The sequence below is a fragment of the Parasteatoda tepidariorum genome, chromosome 7 (genome assembly GCF_982258835.1).
Source record: "Parasteatoda tepidariorum strain Cologne lab strain chromosome 7, Ptep-v5.0, whole genome shotgun sequence".
Classification (NCBI taxonomy): domain Eukaryota; kingdom Metazoa; phylum Arthropoda; class Arachnida; order Araneae; family Theridiidae; genus Parasteatoda; species Parasteatoda tepidariorum.
The window spans coordinates 19,392,340-19,416,537 of NC_141761.1; the positions used below are offsets into that span (position 1 = coordinate 19,392,340).

The window sequence follows — 24,198 nt, forward strand, 5'->3', positions numbered from 1 at the left end:
GCATTAACTAATTTCTTATACACATTTAGTTGAATGTAGGTGAGTAACTGCAATATTTAATAATTTATTTTGTTAATATGTTTCTCATTTAGCTAATGTTTTGATTTTTTTCACCATGTACAATCTAAATAGCTAATATACTTTTTAAAAAGCCAATAAGAACATAGATAGAATTCTTCTACAAAAGTACAATACTATGTCTTTGATGATAAAATACTATGTCTTTGATGATAATATACTATGTCTTTGTGCTGGAACATTGTGTTCATTGGCGAGCGAGCGCAGCGAGCCATGGTTCACGGCGTGAACCACATAGGATTGCGTAGCAATTCTCGGGGTTGGCGAGCGTTAGCGAGCAGGGGGTGGAGCCTCCTAGTTTATATTGTTATTCACCTTATTCTCGATCTCGTTTTATGTTTTCCACGGTAGGGGGCAATATTTGTTGAGGTTGTTTCAACTTCCGGTATAAGATTCAGGTAAAAGAATTTCTGCTGGTGTAAACCAAATTGCGTAAATCCGCATCTTAACTATCATGTAATTGCATATCAATTTAGGAAAATTTCCCAAAGTACTTTTTTTATATCTTTATATGATATTTTAAAATATGAAGAACACATTTTTTTCACAAAAACACGGCGCAGAAATTAAATTAAGAAAAACACTAAGTATTCCGAGTGCATACAAACAAATCCGGAGAGTCAAAAAAAGAAATAGTCACTTTAATGTTATGACGTCAGAAGAGGACCTCAAGACTTCCGGTAGCGTTTGTTTGTTTTTTAGGATAGACGGTGAATAGAATTGTATTCTTCAAACAAATTTGATGAGTTCACGACAGTAACTTAATATTTTTGCTTACCAAACAGGCGGATACATTAAATATTATTTTTGGTTGCATCTCATTGGGCATGAAGCTGATCGTTAAGTTCAAAATCATTTAACAGATCTCTTTAACTTCAATTTATTAATGTTATTTGCACAAAAATAATAGTAAGACCGTTAATAAGATTAGACCGCCTTTCTAAATAATTTTATTTTAAAATGTTGCTCAGAATTGCATTATAAGAATAATGATAATAGTAAAAACAATTATCTTAGTTTTAAATTCTTGAATTAAGAGCGCTTTAATAACAATGCATGAAAATAACTAAATCAGAGATACAAATGTAGTTATAGAAAAACAATACATTTACTACTTTTATTAATTTAATGCTGATGACAACCAAAACAATGTGGAAAGGAATGAAGAAAAACTGAGTCCTACCACGTGATTTTCCAGCCAATAAAAATGCACGGACAACAATGGTAAACTGTGATACCATCATTGGAAAAAACCGTCGGCGAATTCTTATTGGCTAGAATATCTCATGGCATGGTTTCTAAATTAACAAAGAAGATCCAATTTGCTTAAGTTGTCATCAGCTTAAAATTAACAACAATTATAAACCCTTTAATCCTACTCTCCTTGGTTTTTAAAGTAGTTGGATACTTAGTGGAACATCACTTTGGTGTAAAGTTCAGATACATTAAAAATTTTTACAGTGTTTTTAAATAATCAACTGTTATCATGTGTGCAAATTACTAAATAAAGTTGGTGCTATTTTGTATGTGAATCAAATAATTGTTTGTTAATAAGTATGAAATGAAATACAGTTACACTCTGAGGTATAATGTTGCTTTATTAAATTCGGACGAAGTACTTTTTATAACCAGATAGATGTAGAGTTAACATTCTTTCCATTTAACTCATTTGCCAGCAGACTCTCTTTGGACTAGTCCACTAACACAATCACATTTATTGAGACAGCGAACAGCGGAACAAGGACACAACTTATTAGAAGCATGTTTCTCCACCGCAACTTGGATGGAGTCTGTATACTTCTCCTTGGCTGTAATTAATTAGATATGGATTTACATTCCATAATTTTCATTACAACAATATATGTTCCAATTTTTACTTATGAATGAACTTTTCTTATGTAAATTATGTCTGCCTCAATCAGGCTCGAATTATTTTTTATTTCATTTTTTTAATATTTTCGGAGAGCAGTACATCTACAACATTTACACTTTTACTCATTTACACAATACACATTTTAGTACATATCTTTTTTTTAAATTTCGTTTAATACATGTTACCAATATTAATTAAGCATTGGTGTCAATAATAATATGGTGATTTTTTTACGATTCCTCAAACCAATTAAATATCTTTCCTCCATTAACTTTGCTTTTTAATTCGTAGTTAATATTTTTATTTCCATTAATACATATTACCAACATTAATTAAGCATCATTAGTGGCAAAATGGCGATTTTTTTTATTGTTCTTCTAAACGAATAAGTACCTTTACACCATTTATTTATTTACTTATTTTTTGTACATAGCTCATTTTTTTACTTCAATATACATCGCGATTACCTAAATTAATTTAGCATCATTGCAGTCAATAATAGCTTGGCAATTTTGTAAATTTTTCCTGAACGAATTTGTAACACTTTTCCAAAAATGTTACCTTTCAATAAATAACAATTTTTTTACGTTGATTTTAAATTATTTTTAGAAACAGGTTTTATAGAAATAGGTTGTAAAAGAATTACTATAACCAATATTACTGATGTTATCGTTAAGACATTTGGAAAAAAATCGATTTGCTTATAGTTTAATTTCAAACAATAACTAACGCTTAACCAATCAGAAAAATTCCATTTCATTTCTCGCTAATTCCACTCGAACGGTTCGTAGTAGAATATTCAAATGTCGACAGTGACATTCCTCGTGCTTTGAACTATAAGTATGGCATTTGTCATCACTCTCGGTCGGATTGCTTAAGAGTCTATTAACGAAATCAAACAGACATTCATTTTTTTTGCATTGAGATAGTTTAAGCCGTTCAGTTTAATTATTGAACCATTTATTATAACTATGCTTTGGCATTTGCGACTGAATTATTAAATTTTATTTCTCTCAAAAATTGACTAAATGCGAAGCACCATACGATCCATGAAATTATATTTTTAAATTTTAGATATGATGCCTTGCACGAAAAAGGGGAAAATTAGACAGCGAATTCAAAATAGTATCCAGAAATAATGTAATTTAAAAATAGTGCAGAAATTCGACGTACTTTTACTAACACCTTTTAGAGTTCTTTTTTAAGAAATGTTTGACAACAGCGTGAAAACGTCATGCTGCATTGTAAATGTTACTGTAATTTCATAGCATAAGTTAAAAAGGAAAAAAATAACATATGAAGCTGATAATTCAAAAATGAAACTTATACCGTAGTTTAATCTTCCATTTACATTAGTTATTTAAAATGTAAAGGTCAACCATTAAGGTTTCATATATTTCGATAGTAACGATTGTCGTTTTTAACCTGGGCAATATTCTATTAGCGAAATAATTGTTTTACTGCTTTTTACCTTCTTTACAAGCATCGTCTGCTTTTCTGAAGGAAAAAAAATTCCTTTGGTATAATGGGTAAAAACATTTCAATTCTTTTTTTGAAGACCAGTATCTGCCGAATGGTTCAGCAAACTATCTGATTCAGCTTTATTTTTGTAGGCAAATATAGTGAACAAGAAAACCAATGTCTTCTTCACCCAACGGGCTTCTCAGTTTGAGGAAAAGGGGGAACAACTTTACCAGGTGTAGTTTAGTAAAACGATCTTTATCCGCTAGCATTTTAAGCTAAGTGAATCTAAGTGCAAATTAGTTCTTTGTTACTTTTTTTTTCAACAGATGGCTCAAGATCTAAAAGGATAGAGTAAACATGAAAATTGCGACTCAATTGCGTTTTTGGTTTTATTTTCTATTTCATAACCGGCGTTAAAACAGCCAACCCAATTTTGAGTTAATGACTATCAATGTTCAAATCCATAGCCTTGTAATTATGAACCCAACCCAGACGACTAAGGAACGCTTAGATCAAGCATTGGGACAAACTAGCCTTCGTGGAAGACTTTTTAATGGAATTAATACTACCACTGAGGATATTTCACGCCGGTGTGTAAGTTATTCACTGTGGTGGTGCAAACTGGATGCGGAATTCGTATCGACCAGCCATCGCTGGGATTCGAACCTGGTTCACCTCATTGGAATGCGAGTGCTCTATCCCCTGAGCATATAATAAATATAATAAGTATAATAATTTTGAAAGCATATACTCATATTCCTTGTCAGTGTGACCTTGGCTACACTTGGCAAACTATACGAGCTTTAAAATTCAGACTTAAGGAAAACGATAGCTATCAAGAATTTGAGAAATCTTCAATTGTTTCTGATTGTTGGAATCTTTTCGAATTCAATTTCAACAATCAAATAATTTCCTCCCCAGTCACATCTTGATACTCTGATATCTTGTTTTATTAATTTGAATGCTGATTACCATATTAACGATATTAGTTCTTCGCCACCTCACCATATCACGTGGAAATGCATTTTACCCTGATTTGCCTCTCGGCCACTGTATTTTTTTCTTGGTCTGCTTTTTTATCTTTTACTCTCTCGGCTTCGGTGGGTTTTCTATTTTTGTTTCTTACCTTTTTCTTCTTCTTCCATTTTTCGTTGAAAACTTTAAATTTTTTTTTTCCAAATCATTTTTGTTTTGTTACCTTCACGTCAGTCAAGTCTTGAAAATGGGCGCCTTTTTTTGATGCGCTTGAAACATGTCGACTGTCATTCCATTTTTGTATATTTTTGAAGCGTATGAAGTTTTGAATCGGGTAATATCTTCCCGTTTTAGTTTCTCCGAATTATTTATTTAAATATTTCAGCATTGTTCCAATGCAACTTTTGCGTAGGAGCTTAATGAAATTATAATTTTAAATTTTTTATATACTTGCTTATTATACTTATTATATACTTATTTTGATTCTGAAAGTGCATTTATGTGAGGAAACATTTTACAAATAATACTTAGAATTATAAAAACACAGAAAATGTAATTTTATTAAAAATATTTTAATTATCTACTGAATACGGAAATCAGTTTTTTTAAAAATTGAATGGGCTTATATCATACATTAATGACGACAGGGTATTGAGGTACTGATCAAACTAATCCATTTTTGTGGAAATTTTTAATAATTGTATAAATCGCATTTTTTAAATAGGATGTCAGGAATATTTATAACTCAACTCCCACATCTAATTACATACATGCAGGTGTATATAATTTTTATCGTTACACAGTGGCGATAAAAATCAAAATTTTATTTTCGCCTTAAAGTGAAATTATTTGTAAATAAGCATTTCAAGTTTATGCAGAATTCTGGAAACTTCAACAAATAACAAACTTTGTTGCTAAAACAAATCTTATTTAGTATCTAGAGCGTTTCAATTTTCTACATATCTGTGAGAATTCTGAATAAACAATTACTTCGGGGAAAAAAATTATTATGCAAATAGCATCGCGAAACATATTTAATTATTTCGTTGACAAACCTGTATTTGTTTTACTCTTTAAGCATTCTGCGTTACATCAAAAATGACTTTATGTTGCGAAACAATTGTAAGAATTCTAATAAAAAAAATTTTGTATTTGAATTTCGATGTTGAATATTTTATTTAGAATGCAATGCAATTACGGCAGTAATGTTTTAGTCAAGTTATTTTCCCGTGTTAAAGGATTTTTCAAAATAAAAATTGTTCTTTTCGATTAATAAAATTTAATAGGGCAGTAAGACGAATCGAATTTAGTACATAATATCTTTCATGTTTTTATAATTGTTATATGAATATTTTTGTCAGCAGCAATAAAATTTTATTTCGATATTAAATTAATTTCGATACTAAAATTTAATTTCGATGCAAAAACGAATTAATTTCTGAATTTAAATATCTATTAAATTTAGAAGGAAAAATGTTTGATATTCTTTTTTATGCAAGCGAAAACAAAATGGTATCTCTTTTTTTAAGAGAAGGAACATCCAAAACACATCGGAAAAATATTTGTAAATAAACAGGAAAAAAATATGTATTTTCTAATTAGTGTTAAAACCAAATGCCTGCGAAATTGTTTAACTGAATTTAATGATATAACATGAAAGGTCTATTTAAACTTTACATTCCATAGTTTTATGAATCATATTACTTCAAACATTAAAATATGCAAAAAGTATACATAAGCCCATAATTTTATATCATTTAATTTTGCAAAAAACGTTTTTGACAACAATTTTTATCAAAAAATTTTAAGTTTCAATACAAATCATTATTTGTGAACCGAAAAACGCAAAATAAAGAATGATTACGAAAATATAAAACGATTCTAAAAATTCCTCAAATTAAAATCATAAACTTTCATGTTTTTTATTTAATTTTTAATCGGACATAGAAAACCATTCTATAGAGAACTATCATCAAATTAAAAAAAAATAATTCTGCAAGTAAATTTTTTATTATGAAAATCATAACACTTACCTGATCCGAAGAATTCTAAAATGATATGTTCTTCGTTTGAAAACTTCACAAATAATATATACATAGATTAACCCTTCATTACTTTCAGATGACATACCACACAATAAAATTTTATAATTGCAAGATCTCGATGTGAATTTCAATACGTAACTTAAAAACAGGATGGCTGAATTCTAGTTGAATTTTTTATTCCATACTTTCTTGAACCATATTACTTCAAACATTAGAATATACAAGTATTCGTAAACACATAATGTTATACCATTTAATTTTTCAAAAACAGTATTTTGAGAACAATTTTTATCAAAAAATTATAAACTAAAAAAAAGTAAAATTAAGAATTCTGAGAATAAAAAAACGATTCGAAAAATTTTTCATATTGAAATAAAAAACTTTCATATTGTTTCTTTTTTTATTCTTATAGTTCTTAATCAGACGTAAAACGCCATTCTGTAGAGAACTATCATCAAAATGGGAAGAAAAAAAATTTTTTACTCGCAAATTTTTTATTATTAAAATCATAACACTTGCTTGCTTTACAAATCCGAAGAATTCCAAATGAAATGTTCTTCGTTTGAAAATTTTATTTTCAAATAATATATACATAAATTATCCCTTCATTACTTTTAGATAACATACCACACAACAAAATTTTATAATTGTAAGATCTCGATATGAATTTCAATATGTAGCTTAAAAACAGAATAGCTGAATTCTAGTTGGAATTATTCTTTCAAAACTGAAAACTACTTACCAAGAAAACGATAAAAATGTATTAATAATCAGCACAAATGATACTATTTAAAGTAATTCGGATGATTCTTTGTTGTTGTTTTCCGAGTTTGAATATATTATCTGAAAACATCGCGATTATTTTTTCACATTTTCTCATGCTTAAATTTAAAAAAAAAAGCGAAATAATTAAATGTTGGGACACATTTTGAGCATTACAAATACCCTGACACAATTATTATTTCCAATTTTTGTTTCAAAATCGTTTTCTATTCCTAATTTAGCATAGTGTTCTACATTTATGTTTTCTTTTAAACAATTCATTTTAATTCGATATTTCATTTCTATTTTAAAAAACTTGTTGATGGCGGTAAAATAAAAATATTTTTATGAATATTGAAAATACCGTTACAATGAAGAGAATAACGCAACAGCGTTGTGTGACAAATAAAATCAGATAATTGCGTTAAAATATCCAATCATTAGTGCACCGAAAACTTAGACGAAAAAAAGATTTAATATCTCCAACTTTGAAATATACAAAATATTTCGTATTGACTATCCTGAATTCAAGTTTTTAGAATCCAAAATTTGTCGATTCACTAGAAGAAGGCGGAATGAAAAACATCGTAAACAGTTTGATTGCCTGATGAGACTGGGAGGTCTTTATAATAATCGCCTTTCAACACTTTTCTTTTTCCTCCAATAAAATGGGTTTTTCAGTTTCACCTTTCTCAATAGTGATTCGTTAGACCTCGATAGCGTTTTTTATTACTTAATATTAATTTGGTATCTCTAATGTTTTGACTTCAGTTTTGACGAGTATTCAAAAAATACATATTAAGAGCAACCATTACGAAACACCTGGTATATATTTTTAGTTTCTGTTATCAAATAAATTAATTTGATATCCAATAAAATAAATAATTGATGACATGATTTCTTTTTTTTCATTTGAGCAATTGTTGTCATTAGAAGCATTTCTAGACTATTTTGCAAGAACTCGCAGGAAATTCAAATAAAAGTTGTACAGATATGTATAAGTATAGATATTAGTGTCATTTATTTTTCATAAAATACAATATATCATGAATTGCCTTCATAGCTTAATGTCACAAAAGTTTTATTTTATTTATCATTATCTTTCAATCATAAAATGTAGGCCATTTTTAGATGAAATCGAAACAGTATTGCTGCTGCTGCTGGCAAGATACAAGTTTAGCCTTTTTTTTGGATTACTTTCACTTACATTAATTCCAGAATGTCGGCCGATTTTTTAATCATTCGATTTATTTCATCCTCTTAAATTAATCTGAAAATTTATCTTTCACTTTTTCTAATATAAATAAAGTTATTTTATTCAACTAAATCTTATTTGTGAAAGCAAATCTCCTTTAATTAACATCAAATTTAAAAATATCTATTTAAATCTTTTTAGGAAGATTCTGCATAATTATCTTTTCAAACACGGAATAATAACTTTTAGAATATTGAAAATTTTTAATGACCATATTTTGGTTTCCACCTAAATACCGAAAAGTTTGAATAAAGGCTTTTTTCCTCAAGAGATTAAAGTAATTCCTGGCTTAATTTCTTTTCTATTTTAAGTATCATTAAATTGTAATCCTTTCATTCAGAAAGATAAGTATTCACTCCTCCTGACTCATCATCCTTTTTCACTATCTTATCACTCTAATCAACGTTGGTCTTATCTCTTTCTCTCTATCTCTCTTCAGTTTATTCTTTATAACCAGTTGAAACGGAATAATTTATTGCGTGAAACATGATACGCGAAGCATGATTAAGAGCAACTCTATTCTTTTTCTTTTTTCACTTTTTGTTATTAGGTCTATTAATGTTTTATTTCGCGGCTTTTCTATCATTTCCGCAGTTTTAAAGACTAATAATATGAAGTGGGTTCTTTGATGACGTCATAAATCACCAAAATGACTGTGAGAGAAACCATATAAAAGGGTATATTCGACGATCTATTAAGGGAAAAGATCAGCTTATATAACTTTTATTTGAAATTCAAGACTCGAATTAATCTGCTCTTTGTTTTTCCTTTGTATTTTGACCTATAAGCAACACCCATGTCCGCAATAAATTAATTTTAACTGCAAATTATGAAACTTACACCAGTTTCACTTAGTAGATAAAAATCCAATTCATAGATTAAGCTTTACTATGCTAAAAAAAACGTTCGTATTTATAAAATGGTGTCCTAGGGTTATTGGGACAAACTTTAAGGGGAGGTATTGGGACATCCCAAAGATTCAGAATTACATAGAAACCTCCATGGTCGGAAACGTCACAGGAAAGTAACTTGATAGGTACAGGAAACGAAGTGACACAAGATATGATATCATCTGAAATATTTATTGGTCAAAGATATTACATGTGCCGTGAAAAGTAATTTCTGAAAATGTCGCAAAAAGATCTTCAAAGTGTCCACCATTGCTAGAGATGCTCCATCGGGTCATGGATTGACGGACTCGCTCAAATACACCCGGATGTTGTTGGATATCCGCAGCAGCACAGACGAGTTTTGCAACCAGGTTCATTTCGGAATCCACAGGTGTTGCGTGCACAGCACTTTTGAGTACACCCTATAAGATAGAAATTCAGGTATCGGCCAGGTGGCCAGGGTACCAATCCATCACGCTCCACCGTTCCACCACCTCTTGTGAGTACGAACATCTATGGGTGAATGAAGACTCTTCCGACCATGGGTTGCTATGCAAATTTGAATCCTTGTTGTTGTATTTTCTAATTCCACTTGCCACACGGGCAAGCCTGCTTGGTGAAAGCGATCAAATTTAAGGCAGAGTGTGCGTTTCTTGTTTTTCAGTGGCGCCATGTATGGCCAAGAATTCGACTTCTGTCACACCATGCATCACCCCCTTTTATAGGGCGAGCCCATTCATGCATCCATTCATTCATCCACAGATTGTAATTTTGACCTGAGTCAGAGAACGATCGATGTCCAATCCAGTACCCCCAGAGGTATTGATTTGTTATGGGAACATGGAGGACTTTTGCGACTCGACAGATTTAACTTGCATCAGCCACTTTACTACACCGCCGGATGGGTTCGAACCCACGAACTCTCGGACATGGGCCCAGCGCCCTACCGACCAGGCTACCCCGGCCCTGAATCCTTGTAATGTCATCAGGTTACAAAATCTCCCCTTAAAGTTTCCTGGGGCAAATTGTATATTTCTCTTATTTACGTCAAACTACCCTGTAGTTTAATGTAAATACTCTATTATTTGTCTTCGTTTGCAAAGTTTTAAGACGTTAAAGTGGCACCGTAAAATCCTGATTTCGATAAGTGGAAAGTCGAAATTCTATTTTACAAGTGTTTAGTTGTGTAAGGATTAAATTAAAATTTTCTAAATTGATTTAATGCCTTCACATTTTTACCGTGTATATCATGTTACCAGGCTTCATTGTTATGGAAAACTGAATGGTGATAATAGGCATTTACTATTTCTAAGAAGAAAAGCCTAGTGGAAAAAGGTTTATAGTGTCATTTTTGTGAAGAAAAAATAATATTTCTTAATGAATAAATTATTTTATTTCTATCTTATTTAACTGTATAATATTTATTTTACCTAGTCACTAAATTTCGGAGACTTCAATGGTATCAAGTGCCAATCTTTAAGTATTTTCGTCAAGGAAAGAGGTTCGAAGTGCACATGGCAAATAACTGTAGAAATGAAACTTAATAAGTCTTTCTTCTATTAAAATATTAAAACGCCAACGCTGTGGCACAAACAGCTCGAATTAGTTTTGCAACTTTTTCTACTGAAAGCTGGCGGACAAACATCATATTTATTTCCTCAGACACAACTAAGAGCTATGTATAAACTCAAAAGATAATTCATCCAAATTCACTAAAATTTTACTCAGAACATTGTCCACTTCAGCTAGTCAATGTCACATTGTATTGTGTAATTTAACAAAGGTTTATGTGTTGTACTTTTTTGAAGTGAAACTTCTAATGCGACTTCCAACAAGGTTGCGTTAAACGTTTAACGCTACCATGGCAACGAGCGGCCTGTGATCCTTGCAGGAGATTTTTATGTGAATTTCTCGTTACCTGAAGCTGAAACATTATTAACCTTCCTTAAAGACAAATTTGGATTGGAAATGATAAATGGTTGGAATGATCCAACAACCAATGGGGAACTACCATTGATGCAGATTTTGCAAGAAATATTGAAAAAAATAGAACTCAAACATTTCGTATCATAATCCCATTGTAAATGTTATAGATTTGGATATTTCTCCACTCGAAAATGATAATTAAAAGATGCGATCAATTGTGAATTGTAAGCATTCTTAATAAAGTTTGTCTTAAAGAAACAATATGATTTCACTATAAATCAATTTCTTCCCTTTCCTATTTTCATTTCCACATTACGAAGTTTCACTTCTTCCGCGCGGAGGGACTCCACGCACTATTTTTTTTTTTTTTCTGTCGAAGTCAAGATTAGTTCACATTGTTTGCCCTATCTTACTTGCGATATTGGAACAAGCGTATTTAATTTACCTTTAGAACATAATCTAATTGTGCTTACACGATAAATCATTTGATTTTACTAATTAATCATCATCCATGCGTATTTTTTTCTTTTTTTATTATAATTATTTTAATACTTATGCATTTCACGCTCTTTATCGATGAGAATTTCTTTGGTGGTTTCTTTAAACAATAAGGCTACTAGGACATTATTCTTCCTTTTCTCACTTTATTCAATTCCCTAACCTTTCCGTTTTTTCCTGGTTACTGGAGAGGTGCTATGTAATAAATATTAATATAATTTTTTTAACGACTAAGTTGCTCCGCCCCCTGTTAATCAAACCATACTTCGCAATTATCATTATTTTTTCTACTTAAAAATCGATGTTTTTCCAAAAAAAAACATCTTTTTATTAAATATATAAATTTTATTAATTTATTCAAAAACATTTTGTTAATACTTTAATTGTAACGAAATAAATGATTTCTTGGATTTGAAAACTAATAAACCTGTCTAAAAAAAAAAAAAAATTAAGCTTAGAATACAGATTGAATGACTCAAAGAAAAAGCAAAAAATAAGTAATTTTACTCGTTAAAATAACTTATGTATTATTAAATTAGTTCAGAAAAGAAATAAGTTTAATATCTCTTGAATTAAGACTTATATCTTGCAACGCATTAAGTCTTCTTCCATTTCTCTCTTTCCTTTATTGTTACTTTTCACCTTTAATTCAAGCTCAAACATTAAAAAAAGAAATCTTAAGAAATAGATAGATAAATTGTCCTCCAACAATCCATGTTAATTAGTACTATTTAAGGTTAAAAAAAATGAAAAAAGCACAGAAACATTTAAAATTGTAATAACTTTCGAAAAAAGAACTATCGCTTTAAGTTCTTAAATAAAAATGGCCCCTTCAGGATGTCACATTTTAACTCTGCAGTTGCATTTCAGCGAGCTATAGATCGGTCGTTTGATATTTGTAACAAGTCAAATTGATAATAATTCTGGAACAAACTATCAAATATTAATTTTTTATCCCAACGTTCTACACACCGTCGCCTTATCAAGTTTCTAATTTTTATAATTTTTTTAGCAGCGAAACAAAATGCTAGGTAAAGTTGAACACCCAAAACAATGGTGGCGACGCTTACGATTTTTAACATTGGAGGATATTAATTCGAATTTCGTGAAATAATGATGAGTGTTTTGTACGGAAGTAAATTAAACTTTTCGAAGCGATAATTTCATAAAGAACATTTTTGAATGTTTTAAATTTTATTTTTTAATTTCTTGCGTGATATTGATTTTTTTATATTTATCTTGGAGAAATCTTACAACCTAAATTGTGAACTTCCAAACTATTTCTTAGATATTATACTGTGACGTAATGTATGTACTAATAGCAGCCTTTTTCCAATTAATAGCGAACTTTTTCGAAAGACTCCTTTTTTGGATGCAGTGTTAGTCTTCAGCTCATTTCATTCAACTGTCGAAGGAAATTGAATTCTGAATCTGAATTTTCTATGAATCGTTTCCAATTATTTTCATCATCACAAAAGAGCGTCTGATTCTATTCCAATTTATATACCAAACGGTTCCTTTCTTCCCAAGCGATTTCCACTTGTGCTTGAATAGTTAGAAACCAAATATCTTGCCACCTACCAATTGGACATTAGTTGTAAGTCAAGCTAATTATCAGGAGGAAGAGAAGATCTGGACTGTACTAACTGCATCGCCATTTTCTTTTTTTTTTCTTCTTTCTTTCCTCTTTTTGTTCGCCCTCTGGTGACTGGTCTGTAATTACCAGCAAAAAGTGAATTATTCCTCCCATCGCTTTCTTTACTATTGCATCAAAGGACAAGAAATCGAAGAACTATCTCGCTTTTTGTAGCTCCTAAATTCTAAAGAGGTCTCCAGAAACGGTCTCCTCTTTTATTTGAGCAGTTTCATTCAATGTGATTGTATTAATACGGTAGTTTTTCTCGGTTGTTCTTTTTCTCGAGAACATAATTTAAGTCAGTAATTTGTTTTCTTCTCAAGAAAGTTATTTGGAAGACTTTTTGAAGGGAAACATTGAGCAGATGTTATAAGAATTCATAGTATTTGCTTATTTTTTCTTCAATTCATACAAACAAGATAACAAAAATTATGGTCTTAAGATTCATTTGAAGAAAAGATGTTTTCTTTTTCCTATTTAAAATCTAAGAGCGCATCATTAATGCTGTTGTTCTTGATGATTAATCCTAAAATAATCCTATCCTAAAATAATTGCTAACCTAAAATGTATCGTATTTTATTCAACAAGGGCACATTTGAGAATTGGAAAACAGCTATTAATATAGGCTATTTTTTTTAACCCCTTCACGATCGGTAAATTTTCAAGAAAACGGTTATAAAAGTGCCTATCTTTTTATTAGTGCTATTTGATTAGTGTTCACATCTAGTTTAAAATAAACTATCTACAATTACCTTTAAAAAAATCCTGGTACTGCCATCTGGTGTGTAAAATGAGAAATAAATGTTTTCCGGGCAAAAGAAATGAATCAGTCTTATACTTATTGGCGCGTTACTACTGAACACTTCAGCCGGAAATATCACGGGAGCTAGAAATAGAGGGCGAAACTTCACCCCGTAATTTACACGGGAGCGAGAAGGAAGGGTTTAAATTCACACAACATGGAATCGTTTGCTAGCAGTGTATTCTTTAATGGCATATTTTATAATCGTTGTTTGTAGTCCATGTCAGTTAACATTACAATATTCATATTTAATGCAGTTGATTTTCATTTATGCGAGCCCTGATTTAACGAAACTCCAGGTTGAACGAAGAAATTTTGAAAAGAATTTTATGTTAAAAAGCCTATTAAACTCTGATGAGGTTAACTAGGTTCTAAGGAGGAATATTTCGCAATCTTCTTAAAAATTACATTATTGAAACAGCCACATCTATGAAATTGGTCTAACGTGTTCAGCAATGCTTTTTTCAATGCTAACGTGTTCAGCAATGCCATATCTTCTGTCAAACCTTTATTCAACTGTGAAACTCTTGTTTTTGTTCCGTCTGACTACGATGAGTATTACGCAAGATCATGCTTTATTATGACTTTTAAATGGTTATTTTTGTTTGCACTTTACAAATCTATCTTCTTACAAAGTTTCATTAAAATTTGTCGATGAATTCTGACTCGATCAAAGCTGAAAATTCTCTTAATTTTAAACAGCAGTTTAGCCATTATTCATTTTGATGCTATGCTATTTATGGGAAAGGCAAATGCTATTCTTGGCCATCTGAAAAATAATTATGTATCTTGAAGTATCTTGATAATTTAAAGTTCTATAATGGTGTGATACATTGTAGATTGCATTTTTTATGTGTTAAGAAAATTTGTGATTGTTGTTTAAGTCTTTAAGCTTAACAGAAAGGATTTATTTACTTACAAAAATAATAATGATAAAAATGTCCCGCTATAAGCATAGTAAATGATTTAAAATATATAAGAATACTGTTATAAAATAAATATTTCATCACTAACCCTCCAATTCAATGATTCACTGTTTATTATTTTCGATACTGGATGGCGCTGTTTAATTTCGTAATGTATATCTTTTAATAAATTTCACTTCACTACTCATCTGTCCTCCATCTTGTTAAGAGCAATAGGTCACTCATTTCTATTTGCTAACTATGTTTATTTAATAATAAACTCTTATTTTAAAAGGCAATCTGGACTTTTTACTGAATTAATAATGACTTAATTCATTGAGTAAATCACTCCTGAACTCTTGAAGTAAATAAAGTGAAGACAACACAAGTGAACACGCACAAGACAAAGGTGAGCAATATTTATCTCTGCTACCTTTTATTCACATAAGTGCGTGATTACTAACAAATACAAAGGAAGAAGTCGAATTCTTGGCCATAGATGGCGCCACTGAGAAACAAGAATCGCACACTCTGCCTTAAATTTGCTCGGTTTCACCAAGCAGGCTTACCCGTGTGGCAAGTGGCAATAGAACCACCCAACCAACCACAAAGGAACACTTTAATATTTTCCTCTGTGACAAAGAGAGAAATTTTCTCCAAGCAGCATGGCTGTTTGAGTATAATTTCTTCTCAGACAGGTTCAGACGAAAAAATTTTTTTTAGTCAAAACCGATAAAAAGATTATATGGAGGAGAAGAATTAAATATTATTACTTGAATTACCTGGCAATGACGAAATTTTAAAGAACTCTGAGCAATGAATAATTTGACAAAAAGCAATGTTACTTGCGTTCCGTAAAATTGAATTGGCGTTTTGGCTCTGGACATTAAGTATTTGCTGAGGTATAGAAAAGTCATTGATCTAATTCGAACAAATGTATTTTTGTAATTTTGGAGATTCTGCATATTGTAGATTATGCATATTATGATAAATTTTTGATTTGTAGTATAGTGTTTGTAATCACATTGGCATAGTTTTGCTATCACAGTTTACGATGTTTTTATTTCGACATATTACTCTACTATTGAAGCAAAAGTTCATTTCTGTAGTTCAGGAGGGAAAAAATTTTGCAAAATAACAACTTCAACTTTGAAATCGTTCTGAATAATAGCGAAATCGGCTGCTGTGGTGACTGAGTTTAAAGATTCCTAAGATCCGTTATCGGAATTGGTTGATTTAGTGACATTTTCCAGAATGCAAGCAAAATATTACCAGTCCCTTTCTGTCAAAAAATAAGTCTAAGACACAGTCTCCATCTTTTCTAGATATAATTAACCAATAATTTGTCAGATTATAAAAACAAATATAGGAATTAATACAAAACTGCAATAATTGTATTCTATAAACAGTAAAAAAAAAAAACATCGTTTATATTCTTAAAATTTCAGAATTATAAAAATAGGAAATAATTGGTTCTTTGATCGATACAATTTGTACAATTAATTTTTAAGTGGCATATTCCAATTCAACTTGGGATTGAAAATAGAGCTTATTACACGCTACTTTTTAAAAAGGATAAATAAATATTTTTTAAGAGTTACCAATAAAAATATTTTAAACTTCTATTTTGCTCGACATTTTGAAAAATAAGTTACGATTTTTCCTTATCTTACCGAGCCTCTTGTAGTAAATCATTCGAAGTAAGAATAAAACATAATTTAATTCACCGAGTCAAGTAGTTTATCTTTAATGTAATTTTTAAAGTATCTTTAAAAATAAACTGAAGTGAATTAAGCTTATACTTTCTTTCGGTGCATAAAATGAGCAAGATTATTGATCTTTTCTTCCTCATTAGATTTATCTTTAATAGGATCGAGTAAAATGTCCGGAAGTCAGATTCGTTTATTTCCTATGTTATTTTTCATGAGATTTTTTCTTTTATTCTATCCGAGAATATTTATTTGAAGACACAGTATTATTTTTATCACAATATAATTCAATTTTCAATTAAACATTAAGTGTTAAATATATATTTGGAGTACATTTTTTTAGCTTATCGTGAAACGGTAATGAAATTAATGGGTGTTCCTTAACTACATAAGTGTTAACTACATATGTGTTCTGTCTACATATGCGTTAAATATATAGTTGGAGTAAATTTTTTTAGCTTGTCATGAAACGGTAATGAAATTACAGGGTGTTCCTTAACTACATAAGTGTTAACTACATATGTGTTCCGTCTACATATGTGTTAACTATATAGTTGGAATAATTTTTTTTAGCTTATCATGAAACGGTAAAGAAATTAATGGGTGTTCCTTAACTACATATGTGTTCCGTCTACATGTGTGTTTAATATATAGTTGGAATATTTTTTCTTTTAGCTTATCATGAAACGGTAAAGAAATTAATGGGTGTTCCTTAACTACATAAGTGTTAACTACATATGTGTTTTGTCTTCATATGTGTTAAATATGTTGTTGGAATACATTTTTTTAGCTTGTCATGAAACGGTAATGAAATTACAGGGTGTTCCTTAACTACATATGTGTTCCGTCTACATATGTGTTTAATATATAGTTGGAATATTTTTTTTTAGCTTATCATGAAACGGTAAAGAAATTGATGTGTGTTCCTTAACTACATAAGTGTTGACTACATATATGTTCTGTCTACATATGTGTTAAATATGTAGTTGGAATACATTTTTTTAGCTTACCATGAAACTGTAATGAAAGTACAGAGGATGTTCCTTAACCACCACTGATAATGTATAAATTTTAGATTCTATTAAGTAACAGTACGTTCCGTAACCACAATCCATAATATAAACATTTTTGCTTTTATTAAATGACAGGGTGTTCTGTAACTACCGTCCGTAATCTATAAATTTTAGCTATTAGTAAATAACAGAGTGTTCTGTAACCGCTACCGACAACGAAAACAATTTTAGAATCTTAGTAAAAAAAAAGTAGAAATAAAGCACTTGTTTGACGCAAACAAACATTTAAGCCATGAAAGAAATGCAAACGCAACCAAAATTTGTCGAATCAATAAGGCCTTCTATAGTTTGTTAACGGCAAGAACTCCCCCAACCACAAAGGCTACCTACAGCTATGAAAACAAGAATACCGCATTTCAGGGAGGGTAGCTTCTCTTCACTCTAGGACTAACGCAGTAGATCGGGGGGATAAGATTCCCTTTCTCTAACCGACCTATCCTAAACAATGACCCCACACCCCTACTTAAAATAATTATAACTCGTTACCATAGGCACCGCCACGGGTCCACATGAATGACTAGGAGAGTTCTTACTTTAGACAAACTATACCAACATTACAGCCATTTGTCAGCCGTGGCCGTCTCAAGCTGCTAGTTTCATCTTAATATATCCGACGAGAATAATCTTCACCGATTAATCGTCATATCGTTCAGCTAAGTTTCCACATTATCTAATGCATGGCCTACCTCTCTTCCTTTTCCCCTCTGTTTTGTGGAAAATTATTTTTTCTGGGTTACCTAAGTTTTCTCTAATAATCACTTTTTAACTTCGTCTGTTTCCTCGGACAATCAGACAGGTCTTAATGTTTAGAGCACTCACTTTCTTTGGTAGCGATTTATCATATAAAAAAAAGCATTTATATTTTCGATTCGCTTAAATATTAATTTGTAACCATCAATGTACATATTTTCTATATTTGAAGCTACTTTAAAATCTATTATCTAATGATTTCAAAAATATATATAGATTAAGGGCTGTGATTATGGAACACCCTGATAGATTTATTACATCAATATTGCATAAAGCTAAACTTTTGTGCTATTGCTGTAATAAGTTTTACTTAATTGTTTTTTTTCTTCATATTTTTAATGTAATCAGAATGTAGACTTAATGTGCATTTTTGTTTCTTTTTTGAAAAGTCATTATTTTAAATTTACTTAAATAACTGAAAGTAAAAAACTACGTTAACTTAATTTACAAATTTATTTCACACCCAACAGTTTTAAAAAGAACAATTATCGAGTAAAAGAAAAAGTTAAAAGCTAAGAAAAAGTTGGGAAAAAACGAACGACGTCGAATGAAAAATTGCTTCATTTGCAGTTAAAGGAAGACAAAAGAAAGCGGGCAAAAAAATTCATTTTGAGAATAAAATATCACCCTTAAGTTAAGGAGAGTGTTTTATCAATGACAAGATAAAAATGAAAGTGAGGATATATTGAATTTGATTAAATATTTTTCTTCAAAAAATGAGTTTATGAAAAAGTTTATCAAAATGACAGCTGCCCCCCTTCTAACGCTAGGCAAATATTTTCTAAATATTTTTTGAACTCATTATTTTAGTTGAAATATTTTTCATGGTTAAATATTTTTAAAAAAAAAACTACTATACATAACGTCAATCATCAATAAATAAATTGCGTTAATAGCTTTTTTATTTATTAGTAATTAGCAAATTCTATCGTTAAAGTTTCACTCTTTAACTTACAATATTTTTTCTTTTACAAATTTACTCCAAAAAGGATGATATTTATAAAAACTTGGGCTTTAAGAATAAATTGCACGATAAAGAACTGCCTCGCAAATTTTTAATCGACGCACAGGGAATAGGATTATGTCCAAATGAATATTGCGAAAATTTATAATAAATTAGAGTTTAAAGCACTTTCTTCCCTGTTAGGAAACTAAATTCTCCCAACCTTAAAAACCTTAATACTGATAATAATAGCTGGGATACATTTTTTAATTTCTTGAGTAGTCTTTCGTATATTGGTCAAACTAAAAACATCGATTTAAAATATATAAAAGTTGTGATTAAAATCAGGATATCAAACGATCTTCGATCACTCTACACAGATGAAATTCTAATCGTCTGTTTGAGTTTTTTCTTTTAAACTCATTCAACACTGCTCTTCATCTACCGACCTTGATTTCTGGGAATCATTCTATGTTTTGAAAAATTCCAAATTAGTTTAATCATTTTTTTTTGTTTCCTATCCTTCCCCAATGTTTGGGAATATGCTCTAATTTAATTTCTAAATTTTGGATCCTTGTGCTCTAACTTCCATCACACCTGTTTCTTACATCCCTTCTTTTATGTAGCTTGATCATGTTCCCTTTTTGGTTTAACCATTTTTTGTTCATCGAATCGTAACCTCAGTATGTCTAGTTCTCTACTTTTATTTGTGTTTTACTCATGTTGTTTTATTATGAGATTATGTTGCTATGTTATAAATGTGATTTGTTAAGGAGATGAATGATTTACCGCCATTAATAAAAGGAAATAAATTATTAACATGACACGAATCTCAAAATTATGATAATCATAGCATATAAACAGTGACGTCTTTCCCAAATTTATATCAATTCCTCATATCCTCGAACGCGATTTCAACATTTGTCTACCATCTTTCATCCAGGTTCTCAGTGTCTTAAAAATCAGTGGGAAACAAGAAAATGATGCAGCAAAAAGACAAAATGGCGACGTTGAATTTGCTTGGAGATGTTGATTGCACTGAAGTAGTAGAATACTGGAGGTGGAGTTTCCAGGATCCCCGAAGGTAAACAGCTGCAAAGTTTAGAACTACTCAGTTCAATCATGTTTTGCTGATTAAAAAGATTAAGACAGAAGAGATCTCAACCACCTCTGGATCTCTTTAGATCTTGAGGAGTCTTTGCAAGTTTTCAAGCATTATCCAGTTGGGATTTAGACTTTCCTCTCAGATGTTTAAGATGGAATTTGCTGGGTTTGGGCTCTCCGCCATTGCAGCACTTCTCAGACTAGCTGATTGGTATGTGTTTTAAAACTCGTCTTCGAAGTTCATAAGTTTGCTTCTCTTTCTTGCCTACACTGACTGTACGATAAACTCTTTTATCTTTCTTCATTCATCACGAAATCTTCCAAATTCATACCTTCGAATAAAATGAAACTATTTTCTTAGCGTTTTTTATCATTGGAGCAGGAGCAGAGATTCTTAAATTATGCCGCGTGATTAGCTCTCAGATGGTGCCCTATTTCTGAGGGTGAAAAAGCCAGCAAACAAGGTTTGCCAGTGACACTATGAGCCTGATTATAAATATAACCTGATCATATTTCGAACGAGATTTTTTTTTAGAATCTTTTCTGTTTTTGGTAGTTTATGAACTTATGGACTTAATTTTTAGTCTTAATTTAATTAACTTTTACTTGAAGGACCATTTTATTTCACGCTAGCTTTTATATACAATTTATAGGTTCCAGTTTAATCTAAACACGTTTAATGCAAAATACTTACACCAATTTCAAGCGCATTTAAACCATATGTGAATTATGTTCTCTTCTGAGAACACCAATATTGGGGTGCTTCGAATACTAACAGTAGATTGTTTACGAGTTAGCTTAAGTTTACTAATATCTTCTACGCAGCTATACATCTACAGCAAAATAAGTTCACCGTTAAAATACGTATATAAATTTTTAGTTGCGCAATAAGAATGTTTATATTTCAATTTCAGTCACTGAGAACTCGTATTAACTAATTTTATTACTGCTTCGCTTCTGTTAAGCCTAGTTCGAATTCATCTTTATATTCTCTCTGTGTTGTTGTTGTTTCTATTTCCAATGTCAGAAAGCCTGCTTGGGAAATCAAACGAATTTAAGGCAAAATGTGAGCTTCTTGTTTTTAAGGGGCGCCATCTATGGCCAAGAATACGATTTTGTCACAGCTCGTTTCACAGGGAAGACTCATTCACACACCTTTCATTCAGCCACAGATCGTGATTCTGACCTGAATCAGAGAACGATCGATCTCCAATTCAGTAACCTCAGAGGTATTATTTCATTATGGGAACTTGGAGGACTTTGTGACTCCTAGAGACCCCTAAACATGCATTAATATGATTCAACCAATAGTAGTTTTTTCAAAATAATACGAAACAAAATCAAATTATATGAACTCCCTGCGTTCTAATTTTAATAAACGTAATCAACTGCTCACTGTGCTTTACATTTTCCTGCACAAATAACACAACAAGGGAATCCTGCATCGATTTCGAAACCCCCTAAAGAATTTTAGATCTATTTAAGCTAGTATCAAATACTCGAAGTGTTTCGTTTCTCGAAGTTGCTTTAAAAATTATTTTAAAACACCACGATTCCATATTACTACTTCTTATTAAAAAAATTCCCTATCACTCTCCTGAAGACATGAGTCAAAGGTCAAACAAATGTCATAACTAAAAGAAAAAATTCATTAAAATATAATCTTTATTTTCTATCATCTTTATTCTTTCAAAAAATCGAATTTCTATTTTTATTTTGAGCATCAAGAGAAAAAAACTGAACATAGTTTTTCTTGGAACAAAATTCTCTGTGTCTACTTCTTTGGGAACACTCAGAAATTAGTGCCAACTTTGTTTGCCTGCCAGTACAAACATGAAATATAAATAACATATGTGTGGGTCAGATTCAATTAAACGCGAGTTAAAGGAAAATATTTTTTTTTTGTCAGCTAAGTTTTGAATGAAGTGAAAAGGTCTAGCAAAATTAACAGTTTGCGAAACAATTCCTTTTCTGTATAAAGTAACATAAATTGTTGCATTGAAATACTTTATGGGTGCCCACTCTGATCTGTATTTATTCATTCATATTTCGAACGGCTGCGTGTTGTGTTGTATTAGTGTTAGTTCATTTGCGTCGCACTAGAGCTGCACAATGTGCTATTGGCGACGGTCTGGGAAACATCCCTGAGGGTGATCCGAAGACATGCCATCACAATTTTGATCTTCTGCAGAGGGGAGGGCACCCCCGCTTCGGACGCCCGATGATCTGCACGCGAAGTCGAGCACTTTACGGTAGAACAGTTTAACGAGGACCCATACCGCACTCCCTCGGTCCCTACGCAGACTAATCCAAGTGGTCACCCATCCGCACACTGACCGCTGCCAGTGACGCTTGACTTCGGTGAGCTGCTGGGAACCGTGTCTTAACGATCAGTCCACTGCGGGACGAACTGCTGCAGCTATAGCTATAAGAGTGGTGTTTAGGGAAAGTAAAATGGATGTGCATTACAGAATGATATTGTTTACAGTACCACTTAATTAAAAAAACTGGAAAGTTCATATTTCTATCTCTAAAACTCTCGAATTCAAATTTACAGATTTGATGCCATCCTAAATGACAAGAAAAATCATAAGCCAAACAATAAGGCTAACTCACTTTTATAGAAGACTTTCCAAAATTTACACAAAACCTTCCCACTGTTATCCCAATGGATTCAACCCCATGATTTCTCTAAAACCGGAGATGGATAGTCCAATTACCGGGACAAGTAAAGAGCAATTTACAAAACAACTAGATGTTGTCGTGATTTGAACCTATGTTGCCGTAATGAAAAGCAAAGCAAAAGGTTTTTTTTTTTTAATTTAAAAATAAAATTAAATATAAATTACATTTAAATTTTGTAAGTTTACATTTTTCAACCTAATTTAATTTTTTAAATTTTCTTATGTAAATCAACTTCATATTTTCTTAACGTTCAAAAGCAAAGTTTTCATATAAAATTATTACTCTTTTTGAACTTCTCTATTTAACTTTATTTTTCACTAATTATTATAACTGTTTGTTATAAAAATGCAGTTTTATGTTTCCTAATAAATTATTTTTCTGCAAAAAGCATGGTTCTCTTTAATGAATAAAACTCAAATTTGCCTGCGTTAAAATTATAAGTTAAGTACTTATGTTATATTTTACTTTTTAATTAAGTAAAGAATTTATATGGTTGTTTCTTTTACAACTCCAGAACCGTTTGTGTTAGACGGTGGGTAAAAAAAAAAAATTCAACATTCATCCTAAAAATCGTTAAAAATTTTAATTAGATTGTCCGGGAGAGATGTTTGAAAAATGGAATTTTCTCATTCGTTCTGAACTAGTTTTTTGCATTTAATTAAGCTATAGATAATTCTAATTCACGTCCAGCAAGTCTTGAAAATGGACGCCTATTTTTAAAACCCTTGAAACATTATATTTTTTTTATTTCCAATGGCACATTAAAAGACAATTGAATATCAAATAGATAACAATTAATCTATAAATGACAGTCTAGTAGCGTTC

The 24,198-nt window shown here is 30.8% G+C and overlaps 1 protein-coding gene across 2 annotated transcripts in view; it reads left to right on the forward strand.

Annotated features, from left to right (window-relative positions):
- Positions 1-24,198, forward strand: part of LOC107436488 (chondroitin sulfate proteoglycan 4) — a 169,270-nt gene that overhangs the window by 45,117 nt on the left and 99,955 nt on the right. The gene's annotated exons all lie outside the window — the stretch shown is intronic.